The following is a 26,255-nucleotide window of genomic DNA, read 5'->3' on the forward strand; positions in this document are numbered from 1 at the left end:
TTAATTAATTATTAATTATTAATGAGTTCTCTCCACTAATGAAATTCCTCGGTCATTGTTTTAGTACAATAAGTCATGTTAAGCTTCGGTAGTACAGTCCGAGTCACTTTTTCTACATCATGTCAAACAGTTCGTCTCATTGGAGGCGCTTTATAAAGGTCAGCAGCAAACTGGGTCAAAGTTCAATCAGGTGAACTGCGCTGCGGCAAGCGCAAAAATGAGCCTAGCGCAGCAAAAGTGTGCCGCACTCCATAGGAAACAATGTCACAGCCAGCACAAAAGCGGATTCGCAGCTTCTCATGTGAACACGCCCTTACCCAGAGGAAATCTATGGGCATCTTGAGGGCAGTAGAACCCTCTTCGGCTACTTTCTGAATAAAGCCATACAAGGTCCATGTCGTCTTGTCAGCACACACTTGATAGGTGGTTCATTGGCTGCGTCCGAAATCGCATACTTCCATACTGAACAGTACGAGAAAGCAGTACGCGGGAGCGGGTAGTGCGTCTGTATACATAGTATTTATTAAACAGTATGCGAAATGTACCCGGATGACCTAATGCATGGGCGGCTATTTTTGAGTATTATAGTAGTGCGGTCTGATAATCTATCCCATAATTCAACTGGACCTGCAACGGCGTTCGTTATGATAGTGTACAACCCCAACGTTAACGTTATGTGTAGCTTTGTGGAAAATGACAGAACTAATTAGCTGTGATGTGACGTCATGCATCACGTGACGTTGGTAAGCTGGCGGACGGAAGCTGAGGTTGCGTGCATACTGCACAATTGCGTACTGGAAGAGCGTACTGCAGTGTGCACTGCCTCGAATCTAGTACGTACTGTTTAAGTATGCGATATCGGACACAGCCATTGTCTTGATTGATTCCCTCAAACCATAGTGCTCCAGATCTAGGCTCTCAAATTTTTTGAAGGCTGTTGATTCCAGGTAGCATCAGTAAGGTTTAAATTCAAGACTTGAGTACCATCCACATGTCTGTATTTATTTCTGCTTCTTCTCTACAGGCGCCTCAATCCACCGTTACAAAAAGTCAGCGCTAATGCCAATAAAATTGAAATATCCATGGACCAGACTTTCCTTTAGTCGTTTATTGTTCCCTCAGCAGCTTGTCTTTTCAAAAGGAACCCTGGTAACCGTCCTATGGTGTCTTTCATTTTATTATGAGGTCAGTATTTGAACAGCTATGGCGTCAAACAAGAACAGTACCCCTGTGCGATTAGCTGGAGAATGTCGCCAATGGGACGTTTATTAAGAAGAGATTATCTAAGGAACCCTGTGCAAGAGGATGAGAGGACCATATATTTCAACCTTAGTCATTTGTTGTCCATCTTTCATGAGATTGTTACAGGTCTACAATAAAGGCAGTCCAAATAGCATCAGCAGTTATAATAGTCAACCAGTTCAAAAGGGTTCACAGGGACCAAGTCCAGGAGTGTCTACAAGATGCTAAAAACAAATTCAAAGCTTCGGGTGGCACGGTGGTCTATTACGCCACGCCACCACGGCTAACCAATTATTTATATAACCACAGACCAATTAAACACTTTTGGACGTACTGGAGTGTCGATTTTAGGTCGTCCAACATCACTTCCTCGACGTCACGAGACTAAACGGCACACTTTAAAATCTTGTAGAATGCCTTCACACGGAAGCTGGGGGAAAGGGGGCGGCAATATAGGCGCAAAGTGGGGTGTCTATATCATTTTTTTATATATGTATATTTTGTTTATGCATTTTCTCCCATTTTTAGCGACGCATTGCCACAACGCTTTTGCATTATTATTATTTTTGCATTATTATGCACAATGCATTTTATTTTAGCCAGCTAGATGTCATTCTGTTCTTGTGTCATGCTTCTTTTTTCAAATCGCTGGTCCTTAGCTATGCTGTTTCATAGCATTGTATTCATTGAAAAAGGGGTGCTGGGTGTTGACGTTTCTTTACAGCAGTGATAATTTTCCAGTATGATCTTATACAATGTTTCTGAAATAAATAACAGTGAAGGAATTTCGATCATGTAGCCTTCTGTTATGCTACAACTAGCACAAAGTAAAAATACAGTGTTCCAGAGCTGGAGAATTTGAGACAGATTATCTGAGGTTTACTGGCTGCATCTGGAGTTTCTTGCTTGTTGTTTGATTTTTCATGTCATATTTATTTAAATAATAATAAAAAAAAAAAATCTGAATTATTAAACCACAGATTTTCTTTAAGTTATGACCAGAGCTGCTGAGTTGGAAATATACATACAGCAACTTAGACTTTAAATTTGAAGGTGTGGAAAGTTCTTTGCATCTGGTGGCTTCTCTGTGCCCGAAGGACTGAACCACATGTATTACATTGAACTAGAGATGTCAGTAATGTACACTCTAAACTTTTCTATGCATTTATATTGCTTAAGAATATTGAATCTGACTGCAAAGTAAACTAAAATAACGTGGATGTTTTGCATCACGTCCCAATAAAAAGCGTTCCGCCCGCATCGCTAGTCTTTGATTAGCATGGATAGTTCGTAATGAGCTGTTCGCTACTGAACAAAAACTGTGTAGGTTCATCTTACTGTTCTACATTGCTGCCACGTTTTAGCCATTGCACGTTGCATGTGTTGATGTGTTTTGTATTCTGATTAGACGCACCAAGTGTGTCGGTTATCAGTTGACTATTAACAGTTATCTATTGGAAGAAAAGGACTGGACAAGATGCCCAGGTGGTGCAGCGGGATATTGCACTAGCACACCAGCGCTGGGATTCTGAACTTCCCGAGTTCGAACCTCAGCTCTGCTACCGGTTGGCTGGGCATCCCCTAGACAAAACTGGCCACAAAGTCTACTGGGTGGAAGATGCTGTGTAACGACTCTAGTTAGTAGTGTGAGTGGTCCACAGACTCCAGATAACACCTTCTCCCTCAAACCCCTGGCTCTCTGATCGAGACCTTTGTCATCTTTTTTATAGCTTAAGTCACCTGTGGCTGGGATGTGAACCTGATTAAATTTGAATCGGGTGCCTAGAAAGGTACTCTTTATTTTTTGTCTGTTCAAGATAAGGCTTTATATGAGAGGAGATAGATAGAGTGAAGATAGAAGATAGACTGAAAACAGCAAGAAAAAATGACACAAACAAAGAATGAAGACTATATAAGTACAACACTGATGGACCTCGCTATGGCGTCTAGTGTGATAAACCCTTGGATGCCTGATTTGGGATGGCCTCTTGGATGCCTAAGGAAACTTTAGGAAAGTTTAAGGTTGTGCCAACTTTTTCCATTACAATATTTTGAGGCATCTGTTGTCATGGAAACACTAAAATTAATTGATTAATTGCTTTATTGATCCCCAAAGGGATATTGCAGTGTTACAGCCACAATTCACAGACATCACAATCATTAAATGTAATGTAAATATAAGATTTAAAAATACTAAATTTAATGCATATATATATATACACACACACACACACACACACACACACACATTGACTAGGCATAACATTATGACCACTGACAGGTGACGTGAATAACACTGATTAGGAAAGTGTAACACTGAGCAGGAAAAATGTACAAGTGTAAGAATTTAAGCGAGTTTGACAAGGGCCAAATTGTGATGGCTAGACGACTGGGTCAGAGCATCTGCAAAACTCCAGCCAAAACTGCATTTCCCGGTCTGCAGTGGTCAGTATCTATCAAAAGTGGTCCAAGGAAGGAACAGTGGTAAACCGGCAACAGGCTCACTGATGCACATGGGGAGTGAAGGCTGGCCCGTGTGGTCCGATCCAACAGACGAGCTAGGTGTCAGAATACACAGTGCATCACAGTTTGTTGTATGTATATATATATATATATTTTTTTATAAGAATATAGTAATAATTTAATGGCTTGTTCTTTGTATTACCAATGCTTTTTTGCATCCTTTCTCGCATCTAGCAGCACATTTTTCACCTTTACATCATTAAAAATCTTACATGACAAAGGACGGGTTACATTATAATGGTATTTAGTTAACCAACATGCTATTATTTCTGACCTTGACATTATCATAACCAGATTGGGATTTTCCATTAGACATACTATTTAGTAAAATAGTGTGCAACTTGGAACACAGCCGCTTCAACAACCATCGTAACATCAATCTCTGAGTTAGCAGACATAGCTTGGCTTACACAATTCAAATCGAGTTTGTCTGCCAACTTGAATCTGGCCCCAGCAGACTTGTAACGCACTACTAATGTGGACCTGTGGACGGTCTGAGTTGAGAGTTGAGGCGTGGGAAGTTTGTGAACCCCCTGACCCCTTCCATGAACGTGGCAAATTACCAGAGACCATGTGATTAAAGAATCTCAGATAGCTTTGTCTTATCTCTGAAGGTCGCTAACACAAGCTGCCTAATTTTTTTTGTTCGTTTGTTACTACTACAGATTACAAGAGTCATCAGTGGGATAAAATGAAGGGTTTGAGTGCCGTTATACGAACACGCTCAGCTAATGGTGTCATTTCAATATGCAAACATGAAGTGAAAGGGTGTCTTTTCTGCAAAGAGGCTTGGAACAGACTGTGACAAATGAGAGGCTCGCTAACACACCTTGCCAAATTTGAGGGAACAATAGAGAGGGCTTCTTTCATTGATTTCTTTCTTTAAAAGGGGACAAGAAAACATGAACCTTACTCTCTTGTTTTTGTTTGGGAATTGCTGGAAAGGAATCTCAGCTGTTATGTGAATGTTTTTCATCTGGGTTTTTAAAACCTGAACTGTGTGTGCTGTTTGATTATGTATTAAATTGATTGCTCATAATTTATTGATTATTTATTAATTAGGATTTTAATGTCATGCTTTACACTTTGGTTACATTCATGACAGAAACGGTAGTTATTCATTACACAAGATTCATCAGTTCACAAGTTTAATATCAAACACAGTCATGGACCATTTTTATCTACAATTCACCTCACTTGCACGTCTTTGGACTGTGGGAGGAAACCGGAGCTCCTGGAGGAAACCCACACAGGCATGGGGAGAACGTGCCACATCCATACAGAAAGGACCCGGACCGCTCCACCTGGAAATCAAACCCAGAACCTTCTTGCTGTAAGGCGACAGTGCTACCCACTGAGCCACCATGCCACCCCGATTCCTTGGTGGTTTCGATTGGTGATGGATTGGCGTCCTATCCAGGAGTGTTACTGCCTTGACCCAGTGATTCAAGGGAAGCTAGACCCATCATGACCTTGACCAGAATTAAGTAGTGGTGAAACATTAAATTGAAAAAAAGAGTTGCAGTGGGTACGGTTTCACCAGGAAAAACCGGCCCAGGGTTTGGCTATGTCTGGATGTGCGTTACCCCCACTCACGCGCCCACATCGAGATGTAGCCAATCATGTCTGGTCTAGACACCTGGCCGGACGACAGCATAACAGACCTCTGTGCCACCTGAGCACTCTAACAAGTGTATAAAATCTAAATCTATCAAATACTTAAGTATTTAAGCCCAAATAAGGCCATTTCCTGTTCCAGCATGACTGTCCCCCTGTGCACAAAGCAACATCTGTAAAGATTGTGATTGGTTGCCGTGTCCCCATTCGGTCAAAAGAGCATTTCTCAGGTTCTCAGGTTAGGCACTGATCCTAGACTTTAAATCCTGGCTTGTAAACGATGTTCCAATTCATATTAATAGGGTTCCTGTCTAATAGGTTAATGGACAGGGTTCTATCTTTACCTCTGGAGTTCAGCCACACCATACTGGTCAAACCATGGCTCAACTCGAAGTGACATTCATGCTAAAACATTATTTTGATTGATTTTATAGCAATGTTAGCAATTACAAAGGGTGTCCACATACTTTTGGCCAAACAGTCTACAGCATAAGTGTCATGTGTGAGTTTGTGTGCAGTTCTACCTTTCACTCTGGGTGCTTTACCAACTTGCATGTCCGTCTCCAGACCTTTATATACAGTGGTACCTTACAACTCAACGTCAATTGGTTCTGGGAGTGGCGAGTTTAAAAGACGTTGAGTTTCAAGGTATTTTTTTCCATAAGGATGTATGAGAAACCTGTTAATGCGTTCCGTGGTCCAGTGGATCTGCATATATTTTAGGCTACTGTAAAATAATGAGGTTTTCAGTAAAGGTCAAGTTTAAGGGTACAAATTTGTCTACAAATGGGGTTGAGTTTTAAAGATTTCAAATTTAGTGGGACCTTAACTTCTTACTTTGTTTCTGTCTTTCCAGCATTTGCATGGATCTAAAGAAGTCCGGCTCACCTTGCCTCATCGGATGGGTGGGATGCTTAATAAAACCAGCCTACCGTCCGCTAGTGTTCCAAAGGAGTGAACCCATCCTGCTAACAGCTCTTTAAAAGATGTGATCTCAGCTAAAGGTACCTATAAAAATTCCACCTTGGATCACTGGACAAACAGAAAACTGTGCCTTAAGCCCTAAAAGAAAGAAATGATTTCAGATGCGAGTTGTAGAAACTGTCGGGCATATTCGTGGCTTCTAGTTGAAATACTTCCTGTTCTGTATTGGAATGTTCTCAGTTAAGCCTGCTTTTAATAAGGATCTTGACGTTTCCTCCATGACGTTCTGTCAATAGCAACCCGAGATAAACGAGCAGGCAGAAATTCCTCAAAGCCTCAAACCATGCAGTGCTGTTTTTTTTTCTATTTGCTGTAACATCTGATGCCTGACCCGAACAGACCAGACTGGCTCTGGTGGACTCATCTAGGATCAGCGTATCCCATCTCAAGCACCCCAGATTTGATTTAGTAATGATCTCAGAACAGCTTTTAGAGCCTCTGATTCGTAGTGCAAAGTGGACGTGACTAGTTTAGAAGCTTTTTAAGCTTTTTCAACACGTTCCCCACTGTTGTGTCACCATGCTGCAGGTTTGGGATTTTTTAGTTTGATGGACTGAAGGAATGCTGCTCGCTCGGAAGTGTTATTCTTTCTAAGCCTGGTAATTCTTTGAGTGTCCTTGAGCAAACAGAAGAGTGCTATGTCCTGTTTTACTGTTTCACCACGTCACTGTACAAACTTACGAAGCGCAAATAATGTAGTCGACCATTCGGTGCTGGCCTGCAAAACACTAGACTCTACTGAACTCTGAAAAAAACTCTATAATTATTTTGTTTGTATTACATTTTGTCTGGTTGTGCATTTACAGATGTCAGAAACGATACACACTTGAAAGGATCATGTAGAGTCTAGCAGTTCTGGGACTTTTTTCCCATTGTTTTAGTCCTGCAATTAATTGATTCAAATAAATCCATTCATAAGTTTTATTTTTTTAATCTGCTGGGTCATAAATATATGACCATGTGGCATTGACTATAGCGACTGTCTTCAAAAGTGTCCATCAAAATAGAATTAGTTTAACTGAATCTATCTAACACATTAAATAGTACATGGAAAAGTTGTCTCTTGTCAAGGTCTGTTCCCTTCCTTGGATTAACTGGTTTAAATTAATGTATTCATTGTTTTTTATTTATTATTATTATTAAATACTAAATACTGGGTCATAAATATACTATGTAGCATTGACTATAGCTGCTGACTTAGTGCCTATATACATATAGGGCTGGTCTAATCCATTTAAAAAATATGTTGAACAGTGGTCTCTTGTCAAGGTCAGTTTTCTGTTTCTTCCTGGGCTAAATAGATTTAAATAAATTCATTTATAAGTGTTTATTTATTTATTAATTTTATTATTTTAATATGCTGGGTCATAAATATACCATGTGGCATTGACTATAGCTGCTGACTTCCAAGTGCCCATATATATAGAACATAGAAGTAGTTTAACTGCATCCATGTAATCCATTAAATAGTACATGGAACAGTGGTCTCTTGTCAAGGTCTGTTCCCTTCCTGGGATTAATTGGTGTATACAACTTCATTTGTAAGTTTATATATATATATATATAGTAAATAGACCATGTGGCATTGACTGTAGCTGCTGACTTGCGGACTTCTAAGCGCCCGTAGACATAGGATTATTTGTTGTTTCCTTCCTTTCTTACCTTCCTTCCTTGCTTGCTTCTATTTCCTTCCTTCCTAGTTTCCATTTTCTTCCTTCCCTCCTTCCTTCCCTTTCCTTTCTTCATTGCTTGCTTCTCTTTTCTTCTTTTCTTCCCTTTTCTTTTCCTTCCTTTGATTTCCCCTTTCATTCCCTTCCTTTACTTTTGATTTCCTTTACTTTCCTTCCTTTTTCATTGCCTTTCCCTCCATTCCCTTCCTTTTCTTTTTCCTTTGCTTCCTTCTTTCCTTTCCTTTTATTATTTTTTCCCATTCCATTTCTTTCCTTTCATTTCATTCTTTAATTACATTCCTTTTTTCCTTTTCCTTCCTTTCCCTTCCCTTCCTTTTTTATTTCCATTCTCTTCCTTTCCCTTTCTTCCTTTTTTCCTTTACTTGGTTTTCCTTTCATTCCACTTATCCATTTCCTTTTTTTTCCTTTTCTTCTTTCTTTCCTTTGCTTTCATATTTTTAATTTCCATTCCATTACTTTTTCTTCTTTTCTTTCTATTTTCATTCCATTTCTTTCATTTCCTTCCTTTCCCCTTTTTTCTTTCTTTTTTATGTCGTCAACAAGAGCCACATCTATGCAACCAATTAGAAAAACTTGAAAAATTGGGACGCAACCGGGAATAAATCTGTAGTTAATACCTCTACTATAATACCATGAAGTTGTCCGCCAGTCCCGTTCATTCACAAACCTTTAGGGTTTTATTTCCGGCAAATTCTCCTAACCAGACAGCTGTCTTTTATACAGACTGTCTGCAGACTAATCGGTTTCACCTGCGTCGGTGACCTTTGGACAGCAAGCGTGCTTTATTTTTCTTTGCCCTCGTGTTCCACCATCACCTGACAGAAAGACGGGAATCAGGAGGCGAGCCACGCACAGATTACGTTTTAATAAGCGCAGTGAAAACAAACCAGTCACGGCTTTTATTCGGAGGGGGGTGGGTTCCTGTGGAAAGGTACAGACATGCTGACCATGCTTGTACTCAAGCACGCCTGCTAGATTGTGTTATTTTAACATATTAGAATCAAAAGCTTGTAAAATATGCTGTTAAATATACACTGATCAGCCATAACATTAAAACCACCTCCTCATTTCTACACTTGCTGTCCATTTTATCAGCTCCACTTACCATATACAAGCACTTTGTAGTTCTACAATTACTAACTGTAGTCCATCTGTTTCTCTACATACCTTTTTAACCTGCTTTCACCCTGTTCTTCAATGGTCAGGACCCCCACAGAGTATTATTTAGGTGGTGGATCATTCTCAGCACTGCAGTGACACTGACATGGTGGTGATGTGTTAGTGTGTGTTGTGCTGGTATGAGTGGATCAGACACAGCAGCGCTGCTGGAGTTTTTAAATACCGTGTCCACTCTATTAGACACTCCTACCTAGTTGGTCCACCTTGTAGATGTAAAGTCAGAGACGATCGCTCATCTGTTGCTGCTGTTTGAGTTGGTCATCTTCTAGACCTTCATCAGTGGTTACAGGACGCAGTAATTGTAGAACTACAAAGTGCTCCTATGTGGTAAGTGGAGCTGATAAAATGGACAGTGAGTGTACAAACAAGGATGTGGTTTTAATGTTAAATGTAAAAATGTTACATTGTTATTGCACTTTGGTTTTATTTATATAGTAGAACAGCTGTGTACAGATGCAATCAATGCAATATCGTAATAGGTGAGGAAACGTTTCAGCACTCGAGTTCAACCCCGGAATGTCTGGCCTTCATTATTTACTCTTCCTCTCTACTGTAGCCTTTCTCCTGCTTTTAATCTGTCTCAGATACCACTGGCATCCAGCAGTCATTGCATAGCACCAAGGGTCAAGGCAAGGCTCTTATTCCTTTTCTTTTTTTTTTTTTTTGTATTCTTTTACGGCCTGATTTTGAGCTGGCAAGCTTATCTAGGCTCCAACCGTACGCATGTACAGCCATGTCTAATCTTGGCTGCCTACTGTAAAATTTCTCCTAATTACCCAATGGCGCTTTGGCAGGTGGTTTACATTTGCGATTTATCATTAACAGGAATTTACCGGTCTGTGTGTCACTGCGATGAGTTTAGTTTGCACCGTAATTACACCCAACACTTGTTTGAGCTTGTCAGATTTGTTTTGGCTGTGTGGATAGAGTGAAGAAATCAAGCCTGGATAAAAAAAGAAACGTTATTGTGTGTCTCTTTGCTCGAACGTTGTTGTGTAAATGTAGCGGAGTAAGCGCTCGTGGTTGAATTGACAGGTCGACTAGTGATAGTTTTGCACGTTTCACTCGGTTAGTTAAGGTTATTGATTCGAATCCCAATGTAAAGTGAGGGCAGTTGTAGCCTAGCGGTTGAGGTACTGGACAAGTAACTAACAGGTCGCTGGTTCAAGACCTTGAGCAAGGAAAGCCCTTAATCTTCCATCACTATATCAATATACACCGATCAGCCATAGAATTAAAACCACCTCCTTGTTTCTACACTCACTGTCCATTTTATCAGCTCCACTTACCATATAGAAGCACTTTGTAGTTCTACAATTACTGACTGTAGTCCATCTGTTTCTCTACATGCTTTGTTAGCTCCCTTTCATGCTGTTCTTCAATGGTCAGCACCCCCACAGGATCACCACAGAGCAGGTCTTATTTAGGTGGTGGATGATTCTCAGCACTGCAGTGACACTGACATGGTGGTGGTGTGTTAGTGTGTGTTGTGCTGGTATGAGTGGATCAGACACAGCAGTGCTGCTGGAGTTTTTAAATACCGTGTTCGCTCACTGTCCACTCTATTAGACACTCCTACCTAGTAGATGTAAAGTCAGAGACAATCACTCATCTATTGCTGCTGTTTGAGTTGGTCATCTTCTAGACCTTCATCAGTGGTCACAGGACGCTGCCCACAGGCGCTGTTTGCTGGATATTTTTGTTTGGTGGACTATTCTCAGTCTAGCAGGGACGGTGAGGTGTTTGTGTCTTATCCACTCAACTCACTATAACTCACTGTTTTATTTCCACCTGCCGGAATTTTCATGTTGATATATCAGTATCAGTTATAGGAACAAAGAAGTCTTATCTTGAATATTTAATTAAAGGCCATTAATGGCAAATAAATAGCAGTTTAAAAAGTCCTCAGTGTCGAAGCTTTGACGTAAAGCTTCCACTATAAATCTGCATCTTGGTATCCGATAACCTGATCAACACACCTGCAGAGTGTTTTGACCCTGCCGCCTCATGGCTCTGTTCCAGTACTGATAGAACACACTTATTAGGCACAGCCTTGAGCTGAGGGAAGGTGCGGAAGGGAGTTCTTTTAAAATTTCAAAACAAGGTAAAGTATATTTTTTAGAAAAAGCTTCAGTACAATACAGTGCTGCATGTGCTTGTGTACTGATTACTTCATTAAAAGAAAATGCATGATGCTTATTTATAGCAGCTATTTTGAATATAATAATAATTAAATAATAAAATATAGTTAAATATTAGTCACTGTTCAGGGGATTTATTATAACTTTAACACTTTTGGCCTCGGCACATAGTCTGGGGATAATGGAGATCAGTGCGAGACTCTTCATGTGCGATATGGATCTCTAAGTGAACTCGCCTCTCGCAGGTGAAAAGAAGTGGTCGACTGTAGGTACAGCTCTTCTCAGTCAGGAGTGGAGGCAGAGGAAGTGAAATGCAAATGAGTAGTTGGATACGACTAGATTGATAATAATAATGAAAATAATAATAATAATAAAGTAATAATAACGCTAATAATAATGATAATAATAATAGTAATAATAATGCTATTAATAATAATAATACTACTACTAATAATAATAATTATTATTATTATAGTAATGATGATAATAATGATTATAATAATAATAATAATAATAATAATAATGATAATGATAATAATGATGATATAATAATAATAATAATAATAATAATTATAATAATAATAGTAATGATGATAATAGTTTAGGGAAGGCCTTTTCATACTAATACTTTATACGAAGTTTTTTGTCAGTAACCTGCACAAATCCCTGACCATAATCACTGATTTTACACCTTTGGGATGAATTGGAACAAAACATTTGGAGACTGTTAAAGTTGCAATGACTCTAAATGTCTAAATGTGTATGGTTTTGGAATTGAATGAAAAGCATTTGATCAGGTGTCTACATACTTTTGGCCATATAGTGTCTGATGAGATTTGAGGTGTTTACAGAATAGATTTTGGGTCTGATGTTCTGGAGGCTTCTTTGATTTCATAGGTTCACCTGCAGTTTAGACACACACACACAAGCACACATTACCCCTCAAAGTCATCGAACCCAGCTCAGAGTGGAGGAATGCAGTCATCGGCGCCTTCCCAGCATTCCCTCCGAGTGCAATCCTTGACATCACCTGTGTTTATCAGTCTGTTTTAGTTACATTCACCCACGGGAGGAAGATCTTTGTGAAGATTCAACCATGGGTCATGTCATTACCTCACACAGGTGCTTACTCATACACACGTTCACGCCCACGCCCTATTACTTTCCTCACGACCACAGCCGGACGGGACGGACGGACGGACATCCCGGCGTCCAGCTCTGCGCATGTTCACGGTCTTTGTGCCTTTGTGGCAGCATTAGGGGAAACTGGCTCCGCTCAGCTTGGATTCCAGTTTCCTAATAAAATGACTCATTTCTGGATGGGGACCCGAGCTGGAGTCGCCTCCAAACTCTTGCCGGAGGTCCAATTACAATCGTTTAATGAGGTTAGCATTTCGTCAGGAGTGACGTGGTCTGTACCGCTGAGGTCACGCTGAGAAACTGGGCTTAGGTTAGCCTGTGTATTTTCAGTGCCAGTATCTGTTCTTAGGGCTTTATTTAAGGAAAACAATCCTAAAATAGCCGCTCCTCTCTCAGCGGCTCGATCCTGTTCAATACCCTTCTCGATTTACACTACAGCTAATAACCTGCAGCCATTTTCCATGACGTACATCAAGTGCTTTATTAGCAGAGTGACCTGGTCGGTGTCCACACAAACACAACTGGTCAAGTTTGACGGAGGGACGATCGTACAGGGTCTCGTCCCGCTGCTTTGACATGCGAACTATGGGAATTGGAGGTAGAGGGTTCCATTGGGGCTATGTGTGGGAACCCAACACTGGCAGGTGTTAAGAAGTGGTTGCACATTGGACGCCTTTCAGAGGGGTGTGTGGTGACCCTGCTTTCCTTGATTAGATGCTGGGTTGTGCAATTTGGTACAATTGGTCATGTTTGAGGGAGGGAAGGTTGGACAGGGTCTTTTCCAGCTGCTGTGCGCTAAGGTATTAAAGGTAGAGGGAACCCAACACTGACAGGTGATAAGAAGCGGTTGCAGGAGGAGGCTTTCAAAGGAGGCGTGTAAATTGGTACAATTGTTCGTGTCTGAGGGCTGTACAGTTGTACAGGGTGTCTTTCTGCTGCTGGGATATGTGAACTCCAGGACTGGGCTGGGTGCCCACGCTAAGGAATTGGAGGTAGAGGGTTCCATTGGGGCTCAGTGTGGGAACCCAACACTGGCAGGTGATAAGAAGTGGTTGCAGATTGGACCCCTTCTAGAGGGGGCGTGTGGTGAGTTTTTTTAGATCAAAGGGTGTGTAAATTGGTACAATTGGTCGTAATTGAGGGAGGAATGTTTGGACAAGGTCTCCTACCACTGCTAAGATATGGGAACTCTGGGAATTGGAGGTAGAGGGTTCCACTGGAGCTATGTGTGGGAACCCAACACTGGCAGCTGATAAGAAGTGGTTGCACATTAGACACCTTTCAAAGGAGGCATGTAAATTGGTACAAGTGGTCGTGTCTGAGGGAGGTACAGTTGTACAGGGTCTCTTCCTGCTGCTGGGATATGTGAACTCCAGGACAGGGCTGGGTGCCCACGCTAAAGAATTGGAGGTAAAGGGGTTTTATTGGGGCTGTGTGTGGGAATCCAACACTGGCAGGTGATAAGAAGCGGTTGCAGATTGGACACCTTTCAGAGGGGTCATTGCTGCTTTACTTGATTAGATGCTGGGGTGTGCAAACTGGTACAATTGGTCGTGTTTGAGGGAGGGAAGGTTGTACAGGGTATCTCCACAACTAGTCAGCAATGTTGATTACTCTGTCCACAGCCAAGCAAGCTTTACATCACCGTGTGATCAGGACAGCTCAACTTTGCTAATTAACATTGCTAATTTTAATTTTTAATATTTTACAGCTGTTGAAGTGGATTCTGGGAAAGCGGACACCCTTCATTTGCATCATGTGGACTCCTGCATCGAAAAAAAAAAAGTATGTTTCTTCTATTACAGAGCATATATCTTTCTGTTCTTGTATATTTAAACATGCTATGCTAATAGCTTTGAGTTCAAAAAGGGCAAGATACTATGCTAGCTCTTATTTTAGCTTTACAGCAGTGTCTGTAGTTGAGCTACATCTATTCTAGCACAAAGAAATTAGTTTTTTGTCATATTTAACTTTTAATTTCTGTAAGAAGTCTAGAGAAAAAATTGTCAAATCATGCTAACGATGGATGCTAGATCTTACGTTAGCGCCACAGCACAGTGTCTGTAGTTGAGCCACATCTAGCCTAAAACATAGAGAAACATTTCCTAATTAGCTAATATGTAAGGTGTCTAGAGATCAAATCATGCTAACAAATGGATGTTAGCCCATAATGCCTGACAAGGCTTTTTATCCACAGTGTATAATATAATAATAATAATAATATATAATAAAAACAACATAAAATACTAATAATAATAATAATTATAAAATAAATAATAATAATAACAAAATATCAACAATAACAACAACTATAATAATATTAACAATAACAATAATAATAATAATAAATAATAAAATAAATAATAATAATAACATAAAATATCAATAAAAACAACAATAATAATAACAAGTTAAAATAATAATAATAACAACATAAAATCTCAATAAAAACAACAACAATAATAATAATAATAATAATAATAATAATAATTACAATAATACCATAAAATATCAACAGTAACAACAAGAACAAAACAATAATAATAATAAAGATACGTTAAGATACCAGACCAATAACCAAAAGGTTGCCAGATCAATTCCCACTATCGCCAGGTTACCTCTGTAAGGCTCCTGAGCAAGAACCTCAATCCTCAATTGTTTGCAAAAGATTATTTTATTTCATATTTGACTTTTAGGGTTAGGGTTAAGGAGTCTAGAGATCAAATCATGCTAACAAATGGATGCTAGTCCATAATGCCTGACGAGGCTTTTTATCCACAGTGTTAGCTCATAAAAAGCTCTTAAATATACATACACCCCACACTGAACTTTACACGTCTGCTGATTCCTTGTTTACGAGCCTGGATGGGATTAAGTGTTTTACATGGCTAAACTATTGTGTATTTAAATCTGGGAATTGTGAACAAAACGTTTATTTCTGGACACGTTTGCCAGGTAGTTTTCATGGAAGACGTGGGACGTGTATGTTTGAGTAGTTAAATGTTCTTTAATATCTGGCACGGTTATGTTGTTGGACTATGTCCACAAGCAGAAATGAATTTCAGTGAAATTAAATTGTAAAGCAAAAATTGCCTTATAATTAGCAATGATGGTTTAATTTAATATGTTAGCTATTTTTGGCCAACGCTATCTGTCGGTTGGTTAATCTTTCTGTCTGTCCGTCCGTCTTTCTTTCTACCAGTTTACCTCTAGTCACCTGCTGGTGGTGGAATTTTACACAAAGCTGGATTGTGTACACACTATGCATCATGTGACTTCCACCCCAACTCATTTTGGTGCCCATACCAGTCCCAGATTTCACGTATTGAAGCATCATTGGGGAAGACTTCCATTTGGACTTACCTACCTCAGACATCCATTTTTGTCTGTTGGACTCCTGGCCAGTTAGGTTGCATTGTTGAGATTTGAACTTGTGAGCTTGTGTTAGACCGCTTCACCATCCGAGCACACATGTTTATCTTTCCACCTACCTCGGTGTCTACCAGCGTATCTGTCCTTGACCTTTGAGCCCTTGGATTGCAATGCCTAAGAAACCGGCATCCTGCTGTGATAAATACAGCAACATCTAGGTTTGGGAGTACTTCGGAAAACTGTTGTCACTAAAACACAGTCCACCACTGCTAAAGAAAGCCGTACATCAATTTTATGCAGAAACACTGCAGGTTTTCTGGGCTTGAGCTCATTTTAGATGGACCAAAAGACAGCAGAAATATCTGCTTTGATCAGATCAGTCCATCGTTCAAGATAAAGCAGTTACTAAAATGCATAATTAAATAGCATTTTTTTAAATTAGGTCATTGCTGAATCATTTTCCGCACCTATTACAAAAATGGTATAACAATTCATTTGTCAGGGTTGCCGTAGATTGCAGAAGGATCTTGTGAAAAACTCACTGCATGTGACTTATAGTTTAGCTCTGGTGGGCTAAAATTGAGAAGCGTTTCAGCTCTAAACTAGCATCTTAAGCTAAAGCTCTATGTGCATGTGACTCATTGGGGTTCTATCCCCTCTTTCCTACCAGGCCTTGTGTTTCGTGAGCGCTACCAAAGCCGGATATGCAACTAAAGGCTGTATTAGCACAGGTCAGTAACCAATACAACGCTCAATTCTAGCCACTGACCTACACATAGCCATGGTAACCATGCAGATTTTTTGGCCGGGGCCGAGCGGCACGTCCGAGACAAATCCCAGCTCTGTTGTGTCACATGGCATGGCATGGGTGCTTTATGCCAGTGTGGAGAAGCTTTGTCACTGAGGTTTTACAGAACGCTGGGATGGCTGGAGAGGAAAATGCGGGTGATGAGTGTTGGTTGGAAATATTAGCATATAATTGCCTGGAGGGAAAAAATTAAAAAGCACCCCAATTTTGAACTAGGCATGACCAAGTTGGGACTGGGAGATTGGGCTTTGGATACATTTGATTCCCCTGCTTATTATATTTGGACAGTGGTAGCCTATTGGGTAGAGCTTTGGGTTGCCAACTGGAAGATTGTAACTTTAAATCCCAGCTCTGCCATACAGGCTACTGTTGGGTACTTGAGCAAGGCACTTAACCCTCTCGGGTCCAGGGGCGCCATACAATGCTGACCCTGCGCTCTGACCCCAGCTTCCAACAGATCTGGAATATTCAAAAGAAGAGTTTAATTGTACATGTGTTAATGCTTATATGACAAATAAAGACAGTCCATCTGCCCTGGATTATTATTTATTAATTTTACCTTAGCTTAGCAATTTTAGCTGATGCTAGCTTAGATTTCCTATAACTATGTTCATTTCACTTCTACACTCACTAGATCCCTCCAATGAACAAGTGTAGAAGAAGACACGGATAGAATGTAAGAAAAATAAAGCAATTGAGGCACTGTTTTTGAAGGGCAGTGGTAGCTCAGACTAAATAATATTAATAATAATAATAATAATAATAATAATAAAATAAAATACCAATAATAATAACAATAACAATAATAATTACATAAAATACCAATAATAATAATAACATAAACTATCAATACTAATAATAACAATAATATAACATAAAATACCAATACTACTAATAAAATAATAACATCAAAAATAATAATAATAATAAATATTAATAAAATAAATAATAATAATAACAACAACATAAAATATCAATAAAATCAACAACAACAATAATAATAACAAGATAAAATAATAATAAAAATAATAATAACAACAAAATATCAATAAAACAACAACAATAATAATAATAATAACAACATAAAATAACAATAATAATAATAATACCAAAAAATATCAACCGTAACAACAAAACAACAATAATAATAATAATAATAATAAAGATACGTTAAGATACTAGACTAATAACCACAAGGTTGCCGGATCAATTCCCACTGTCGCCAGGTTACCTCTGTAGGGCTCTTAAGCAATGCCTATAACTCTCAATTGCTTGCAAAATGCTGTAAACGTGAATGTTTGGAACACAGACTTCGTATAAACATGCCCACATCACAGTAAACAGGAACCAATTTCCACAGACACAGTCCAAAATCTCGTGCAAAGACCTTCCCAGAAAAAAATGGTGGACACCATAGCCACAGAGAGGGGTCAGCTCTATAGTAACGCCAATGGTTTTGGAATAAGACGTCCACACGCTACTTTTGGCCTCTTCCGATTTTAATTTCAAAGCTTTGTAGTGTTCCGTTCTACTGGTAAACACTGCGTATCCAAGGGAAATATTAATTTCGTCCATCCTTAATGCTTTCCGTTTTTTGGGGAATTAGGTGCAATCATATTTCCTAGTGAAATGATTTTTATTATGACACATTTTTCGTGTTTATTTGAAAGAGAAAGTAAAACAATATAGTGGTTATATTTGGTTAGGTGTGTGTGTGTAATTTGTGCTCGGTTGCCCCTGTGTATTACCAGCTGGGTGGTCCTTACGGCTGGCTGCCCGTTGATCCTCTCGCTCATAAATCAGCGTGCAGCGCTGGGACAGGCCGCCTCTGACCCCCGGCGCGAGGCCCGGTACCGAGGCCGCGTATCATCACCTACCCCTCGGGCTGCTTCTCGAATGGTCAGGCTTGGACCAAGAAATCCCAACCCAAACACCGCCGTCACACCATGGTGAAACACGAGCTGTGTTAAAGCTCAGACATGATCCACGGTCACGGACAAACTCTCAGTTCTGACTGGCTGGTGGATGTGCAGTAGTTTTGTAATGAATATCAGGATGCCTGGTTTTGATGATCTGGTTTTTAAAAATGAACTGGTTTCAATTACCAGTTGTAACAGGTGAATCAGGACTGGGCCACACTAGGGTCTGTCCCAAAACCTAGTGAGCTCCCTACATAGACAGCATTGTGCATCATCCTAGACACTCCTGAGAAGAAGACTGGCTTCATTCTTAGATGCCTCAAAATGCTGCCTACGAAGGTGCCTTATTCTGAGCATCGAGTGCTTCCTCAGCCGTGAAGGCAATCCCAGCATTCAGTGCAGAGCAGTAATTCTCATTAAGGTGTACTAGTGTAATTTATTTGTGAATTCGGGCTTCACAGTGACGATAAAAATTTTCCTTATGCAGAGGGAGATGTTGGCTGATATGCTAGCGGGTTGTGTCGCATCAGCCCATTGGTTTGAATGGCCTGAGGCTAACTGTGTTAGCTTAGTAAGCTAAAACCACGGTGGTGGGCGGAGACAGCCTAAGACATAATCGCTGTCTAACTAGAGCGTCACAATAATCTGCCTCTCTATTTAGGCAGCTGCCTAGGTAGGCAGTGGGCAGCAGTTAATATGGTACTACCACCACCATATTTTACAGTGGGAACAGGCGTCCCTTGGCACCCAACACAAATAGGTGCAGCCTGACCTGGGTAGCATGGATGGAATTTATATTCAAGAGCTTTGTGTTATGTCCTGTTGCTTGGCAATATGCAATCAATTACATTTATTTATTCATTTTCATGTTGTAACACTGCTTTATCCTGGTCAGGGTCACGGTGGGCCAGGTTTCCCTGGAATCATTAGACGCAATGCAGTTACACACCCCAAATAGGACGCCAATCATTTCTGTATGTAGATACCCAACCGGCCGATAGCACAGCTGGGGATTCGAACCTTGCGGTACCTTTTTTGTCAAAAGGATGTGGACACCCCTTCTTGATTGATTGTAGGTGTTTAAGCCATACACATGATTAACAAAAACACCTTAGGGATTAATTGGAACCTGCTCGTCCATGTCTGACCTCATAATGCTCAGAAGTTAGTGAGCACAAATTTCCACAGACACATCAACATCCTTTTTAAAAATAAGCACCAAAGAGCAGTGTGGCGGTTAAGGTGGTTAAGGTACTGGACTAGTAATCAGAAGGTTGCTGGTTCAAGCCCCACCATGCCAACTTGCTCGAATTGTATTCAGGGTTTCTGTCACTCATAGAATGGGCATCATGTCTCATATACCCATTCCAAAATCTTCAAAGGCCTTCAAAGCAACTTGTCCACATACTTTTGGCCATTTTCTCAGCCTGAGGTTTGTTTACGTAAGACCCTAGATTAAAGCTCGGCGGGGCTACGTACCCATGCTTTCAGAGCACTCAAACCAAGCAATTAAGATGTTGACGAAGGAAGACCTGGCAGCGCCCGTGTCCTCTCCGACTCCCGCTCGTCCACAGCTTTAATCTCCGGTCCGGAGAAGCGAGGCGGCTCTCAGCGGCGCGCCGACCCATCAGGCATACATAAAGATAAGACGAGACGGTGGCATCTTTGTTTGGAATAATAACGCTCAATTCCGAGAGAAGTGCTCGAACAAAAACAAAAGCTCAGGAGATGAAAGAGGTGCGGATGTAACTCGGGAAGGGGGGTGAGGGGAATAGAATAAAAATGTACATGTGTGATTGCAAACAAATGCTTTCGCCCGGCGGGACGCGAGCGCCGGGCTCTCACCCCTGATTCTCGACCTGTGAAGGACACAGTCAGAGAACCGCAATTTGTTCCTTTGTGTGGCAGGATCACAGAGCGACTGAGACACGCTGTCTTTTTCATTGAGTGCAATTTAGTGGGAAGAGCAGGTGGTCCAGCCTAGTGCCACGCCACTGACTTTTCTTTCTTTCTACCCCAATCTTTGTTTTTCTTTCTCTTTCTCTCTTTTTTTTGGGTGACGTGCTGTGCTTTATGCCGTGGGGCCGGAGGATTAAGCAAGAGCACTGTGTGAATAAGGGAAAGGTGCTGTGGTACGGTTCGCCAACTTTTTAAGAATAGAAACGTAGCTGTCGACTCTCCACGTGGCTTTTGTGGCCACTCGTGTGGTTCCGGGTCGACCTCGGAACTCGGCGGCGCATTGCGTCCTGTCCGAGGCGTGACAACGAGGGGGGTGAGGCGGCTGCTTCAGCTGTTTCATGTCTTGAGGGGATAGAGACAGGAAGTATGAGTTTGGACTGTTCACGTACACTCTAAGTTGTCTACAGGTGTTTGTCCTGAAATAACACCCCTACCCATGTCAGTCCTGCCGGAACCTTTAGACCATAGTTTTAAATTAGGATGACCAACAATGTCATGGTCAGGTGTCCACATAGTACTTAAACATATAGGGTGAATTTCTGAGATGCTAATAATTTCTGCTACTGTTTATTATCTGTGACTGAATGTGACAGTAACACATCAGAACACACAGAGGCTGCAATAAAGAATCCTCTACTCTCCTTTTTCTTCTTCTATCTACTTTTTCTAAACTGCACACAATATATAAAAACGTCCAAAAAGCAGAGAAGTAAAAGAAGAAATATTTTGAAAATTAGTAAATAAATAGGAAGTAGAGTTTATCAATCTGCATAATAAACATAATTACTACTACTACTACTAATAATAAAATTAAAATAATAATAATAATAACAATAACAATAATAACATAAAATACCAATAATAATAATAATAAAATAATAATAATAATATTTTACCAATAATAATACAATACAAAATAAAAATACAAATAATAGTAGTAGGAATAATAATAATAATAAAATAAATTAAATAATAATAATAATATACCAATAATAATACAAAATAACAATGACAATTATTGTAGTAGAAATAATAAAATTTCAATAATAATACAAAATAACAATACAAATTATTGTAGTAGAAATAATAATAATAATAACAAAAAAAAACGTAATAATAATAATAAATAAGGGACAGTGGTAGCCTAGTGGGTAGAGCTTTGGGTTGTCAACCAGAAGATTGGCGGATCAAATCCAGGCTCTGCTATGCAGCCACTGTTGGGTCCTTGAGCAAGGCCCTTAACCCTGTCTTTGTCTGCTCCAGGGGTGCCATACGATGGCTGACCCTGCACTCTGACCCCAGCTTCCAAACAAGCTGGGATATGCGAAGAAAGATTTTCATTGCACTGTACAACTATATATGTATATATGACAAATAATCTGTATTGAAACCCCTTTCCGTTTTAGCTTAAACTCCCCTAAAAAAATTTTAAGGTCAGGCGACTGAGGTTTGAGGAGAAGGCCTGGCTCGCAATCGGCATTCCGATTCATCCCAGAGGTGAAGAGTAAGGTTGAGGTCAGAGCAGTTCTTTTACACATCGTGAGCAGGGACATAATCACCCTGAGTGTTAAGGGGCTGTGTTCCAAACTGTAGCCACAAATTTGGAAGCTTATAATAGATTTTCTACACTTTTGACCTTGGGTGTGACCAGAGGTCAATAATTACTCAGTAATATTTTAATTCAGATTAATAGAAAATCTTTACTGATATACAAAGCCATCGTAGTCTGTCGTTTTTAATAAAAGTGAAATATAAAGTATTTACTCGGTCAGTTTAAAACAGTGACATCATTGTTTATTGGGCTGTTCTAAATGCCAGTGTAGTTTACAACTGCAGATCAAGATCATTCATATTAAGATTTTGATCACAGACAAACACACTCATACACACACACTTGAGGCATTAGCATTAATGAAAGTGAAGTGTTTGGGAGTTGTGCACACTGGGAGTGGTTGTCATTACTGGCACAGGGTAAACAGTTTCAAATTGGAAGCAGATGCAGCCGCGTGGCATCGGGATCACCTGGGGCCAGTGCACGCCCCTCGATTGCAAACTTTCTTGGCATTTTGGTTTGATGTGCTACCCGCCCTCTTTTAAACCCTGCTGAGATTCATGCTACTTAAATTACTACATAGATTGTCATCAGTGTTCATATTGGAAATTTTTGTTTTATTTAGATTTATATGTACTTGTTAAGATTGTCAAATTTGACTGCTTTTATGAGTTAATTGTGTTTTACACTGTTATGTAATCGTGTAACTCATTGTTAGAGGGATTGTGATACACAATAAAATTAAAAAGTGAAGTATTCAGCCCCACTGACATTTCCCATCCTCTATCGTGTTGTGGATTCGGTCATCTTCGAAACCTTCATCAGTGGTCACAGGATGCTGCCTACGGGGCGCCGTTGGCTGGATATATTTTTGGTTGGTGGACTATTCTCAGTCCAGCAGGGACAGTGAGGTGTTTAAAAACTCCATCAGCATTGCTGTGTCTTATCCATTCATACCAGCACAACACACACTAACACACCACCACCATGTCAGTGTCACTGCAGTGCTGGGAATGATCCACCAACCAAATAATACCTGCTCTGTAGTGGTCCTGTGGGGCTCCTGACCATTGGAGAACTGGGCAACCTTTGGATTACTAGTCCATTACCTTAACCGCTAGGCCACAACTGTCCAGATGTAACTGCAGCCAGATTGGCTTGGGTCCAGATTAGTATTGAATCAAGGGTCCAAATACTTGACCCTAGAATCAATTTGACTTAATAATTAAGAGTGATCAAGGGTAGATTGATGGGTAAAAATGGTAAATCCACAACACATTGTGAGGACACAGTCAAGGAATCTGAATCCTTTGTGAACTGATCTATCTGGCAGGTTTATACTGTATTTTATATTAATAATTTAATATATTTTAATATATTTTTGGGGAATTTAGCTGGCATCTTGGCAGTTTTGGGGTGTCATGTTTGGCATCACGCTTGATTAGCAGACTGCCCCAGAGGTGGTGTGACTTACCACTCATGTTTTGCCGTCCCTGGCTTGTGTCTTTCCATTTGTTTCCTCTTTTTCTGAGAACTGGGTTGTCACAGACGGGCAGAGCAGCCTGTCATATTGTGACAACTACTTCTAAGTTCTGCACTACCCCTGTTCTACCCACTTTTTCTGTTGCGGGCTATGCATGTTTCGTGACCATTTGTTACTTTGTTTCTGTTTTTTTGGCCATCGTTTTAATTAAGATCCCTTATGCCCCTTATATTTTTAGCCTCAGTATTGGTCTACCTTGGGTAAGCATCATGCACTTGGATTCGTTTTTATTTTTTGCAGTTGTGGAGTTTCCCCTTGTGCTGTCATTAGCGGGTTCAACCCACCCTGTTACAATATGATTTTAACCCAACTGATCTTTGAGGAGTTAAGGAAACCACTGAGATCTGAAGACATGACATTTCTCAAAACCTTTTAACAAAACCTTCCATGCCACTACATCTGTATAGCTAGAAGAACAACGTTACTCATTCGCCTTTGTTCTCGCTGACCAGTGTGAGCTGGAGAGCAATTTAATTGGTTTGTTTGGTCGGTTTAGATATGCTCTACAGTGCATGGCATTTTTATAGACCCCATCCAGCCTTTTGTTTGCGAGTCTGAAAAGGACCATCTCTTGCTTGACAGATTTACCTGCTGTGCATGTAGAAGAGTTGGGGTTGGTTAAGTGTGCTGCTAATGGAAAGATTAATCAGTCTGAATTTTTGCTGACATCATTCTAAAAGTGAGGGAGAAAGTTGCCCCATGTCCAACTTTTTATATAAGTATACACCGACTAGGCATAACATTATGACCACTGACAGGTGAAGTGAATAACACTGATTATCTCTTCATCACGGCACCTGTTAATGGAAGGGATATATTAGGCAGCAAGTGAACATTTTATCCTCAAAGTTGATGTTAGAAGCAGGAAAAATGAACGAGCGTACGGATTTGAGCGAGTTTGACAAGGGCCAAATTGTGATGGCTAGACGACTGGGTCAGAGCATCTCCAAAACCACAGCTCTTGTGGGGTGTTCCCGGTCTGCAGTGGTCAGTATCTATCAAAAGTGGTCCAAAGAAGGAACAGTTGTAAACCGGCGACCGGGTCATGGGCGGCCAAGGCTCATTGATGCACGTGAGGGGTGAAGGCTGGCCTGTGTGGTCCAATCCAACAGACGAGCTGCAGACCAGTCAGGGTGCCCAAGCTGACCCCTGTCCACTGTCGAAAGCGCCAACAATGGGCACGTGAGCATCGGAATTGGACCACGGAGCAATGGAAGAAGGTGGCCTGGTCTGAAAATGTACAGTGAGTGTAGAAACAAGTAGGTGATTTTAATGTTATGGCTGATCGGTGTATATTGGACAGTCTGCTTAATTTAAACACTTACATTAATATACACTGTTACACTATTATAAGTCTGCCTGGACTTTCTGTCTTGCTTAGTATACCAGCTGCCCATCCACACCCCTAACAGCCATGGTACCCGTAGTCCTCCTGGTTCTTCTTACTGTCACTTCATAAACAGCATCCTGGGGTGCAGAGAAGCGATTCTGAACCTGATCTGAAAGCTTTTAGATCAGTGCATGGGGTAAGAGATTGCAACATTGCCCCATCCCCACTTTCCAATTTCTTTGCCTTTTAACCACAATGGGAACCATGTGTCTTATTCCGAGCTGGATAAGGAGCCCACAGTGATGGAGGCCTTTTACCTCTGGAAAATTACCTCTGCATCTCAAAGCCTGATACGGATACGTGAGACGGTCAGTAACTAAGCATGAAAATCGGTTCCCGTATAATAACACGGAATAAAAAGTCGTAGTGTCCTATTAGCATGCTAATTGCACATCATTTGTTCAATGGACCTTAGTTTTAGTAGCGTAATTACCACTCCACCCTGGTATTTCTTCAAGACTGGTCTTGTACTGGTCTTCTTGTCTGTGGCGGGACCAGGGGGTGTATCGAAGGGATGGGCATGTTAAAGGCCCAGCCCTAAAACACTATAATCCTCTGTTGCAGATGCTTCCAGATGTTGGTGATTATTAACTCCTGGCCTCTCCTAACCGCAGGGTGACGAGCAGACAGACTCTGTCTCCATCACTCTTGCTCTACCTCTATTTTTTTGTTTTTAGGAAGAGTACCTCTGTGCCAGTGGGTTGTTGGAAGTGTTGCATCAGCCACCCTGTTTTTTTTTTTTTTTTTTTTTTAGAATGACAAATCCGTGTAAGGGCGCAACAGCAAGGTTCACGCCAACTCAGCGAAGAGCTAATGCGCTCCAGATGAGGATGCTTTACTGGCTTCACTTCCTCCCCATTGCTTCACTGGCTGTGTGGCTAAATCCGGAGGTTGTGCTTTATCTTTATGAGATAAAGGGCTTAGTTTAAAGATTACTACATGCTAATGATAAGGGAGTTTTGGCAGCTAAGGAAATACTTTCATTAGAAAGTTTGATAGATGAACGTTGTCGTGACTTCTCCAAGATTCTACGTGCCTTTGTATTCTATTACTGGTGCACAAACACGTCTGACTTGGTGTCTAAAATCTTCACATCTTGGCTCGAGTCCCTGACCTTCCGCAGCCTCTTTTTTCAGTGTTGAGTACTTGCTTAACTCCTCTGCCCCATCCATCTCCCGGAGCCTCGGAAAACCAC

This window comes from Trichomycterus rosablanca, chromosome 22 (assembly GCF_030014385.1).
Source record: "Trichomycterus rosablanca isolate fTriRos1 chromosome 22, fTriRos1.hap1, whole genome shotgun sequence".
NCBI classification, from domain to species: domain Eukaryota; kingdom Metazoa; phylum Chordata; class Actinopteri; order Siluriformes; family Trichomycteridae; genus Trichomycterus; species Trichomycterus rosablanca.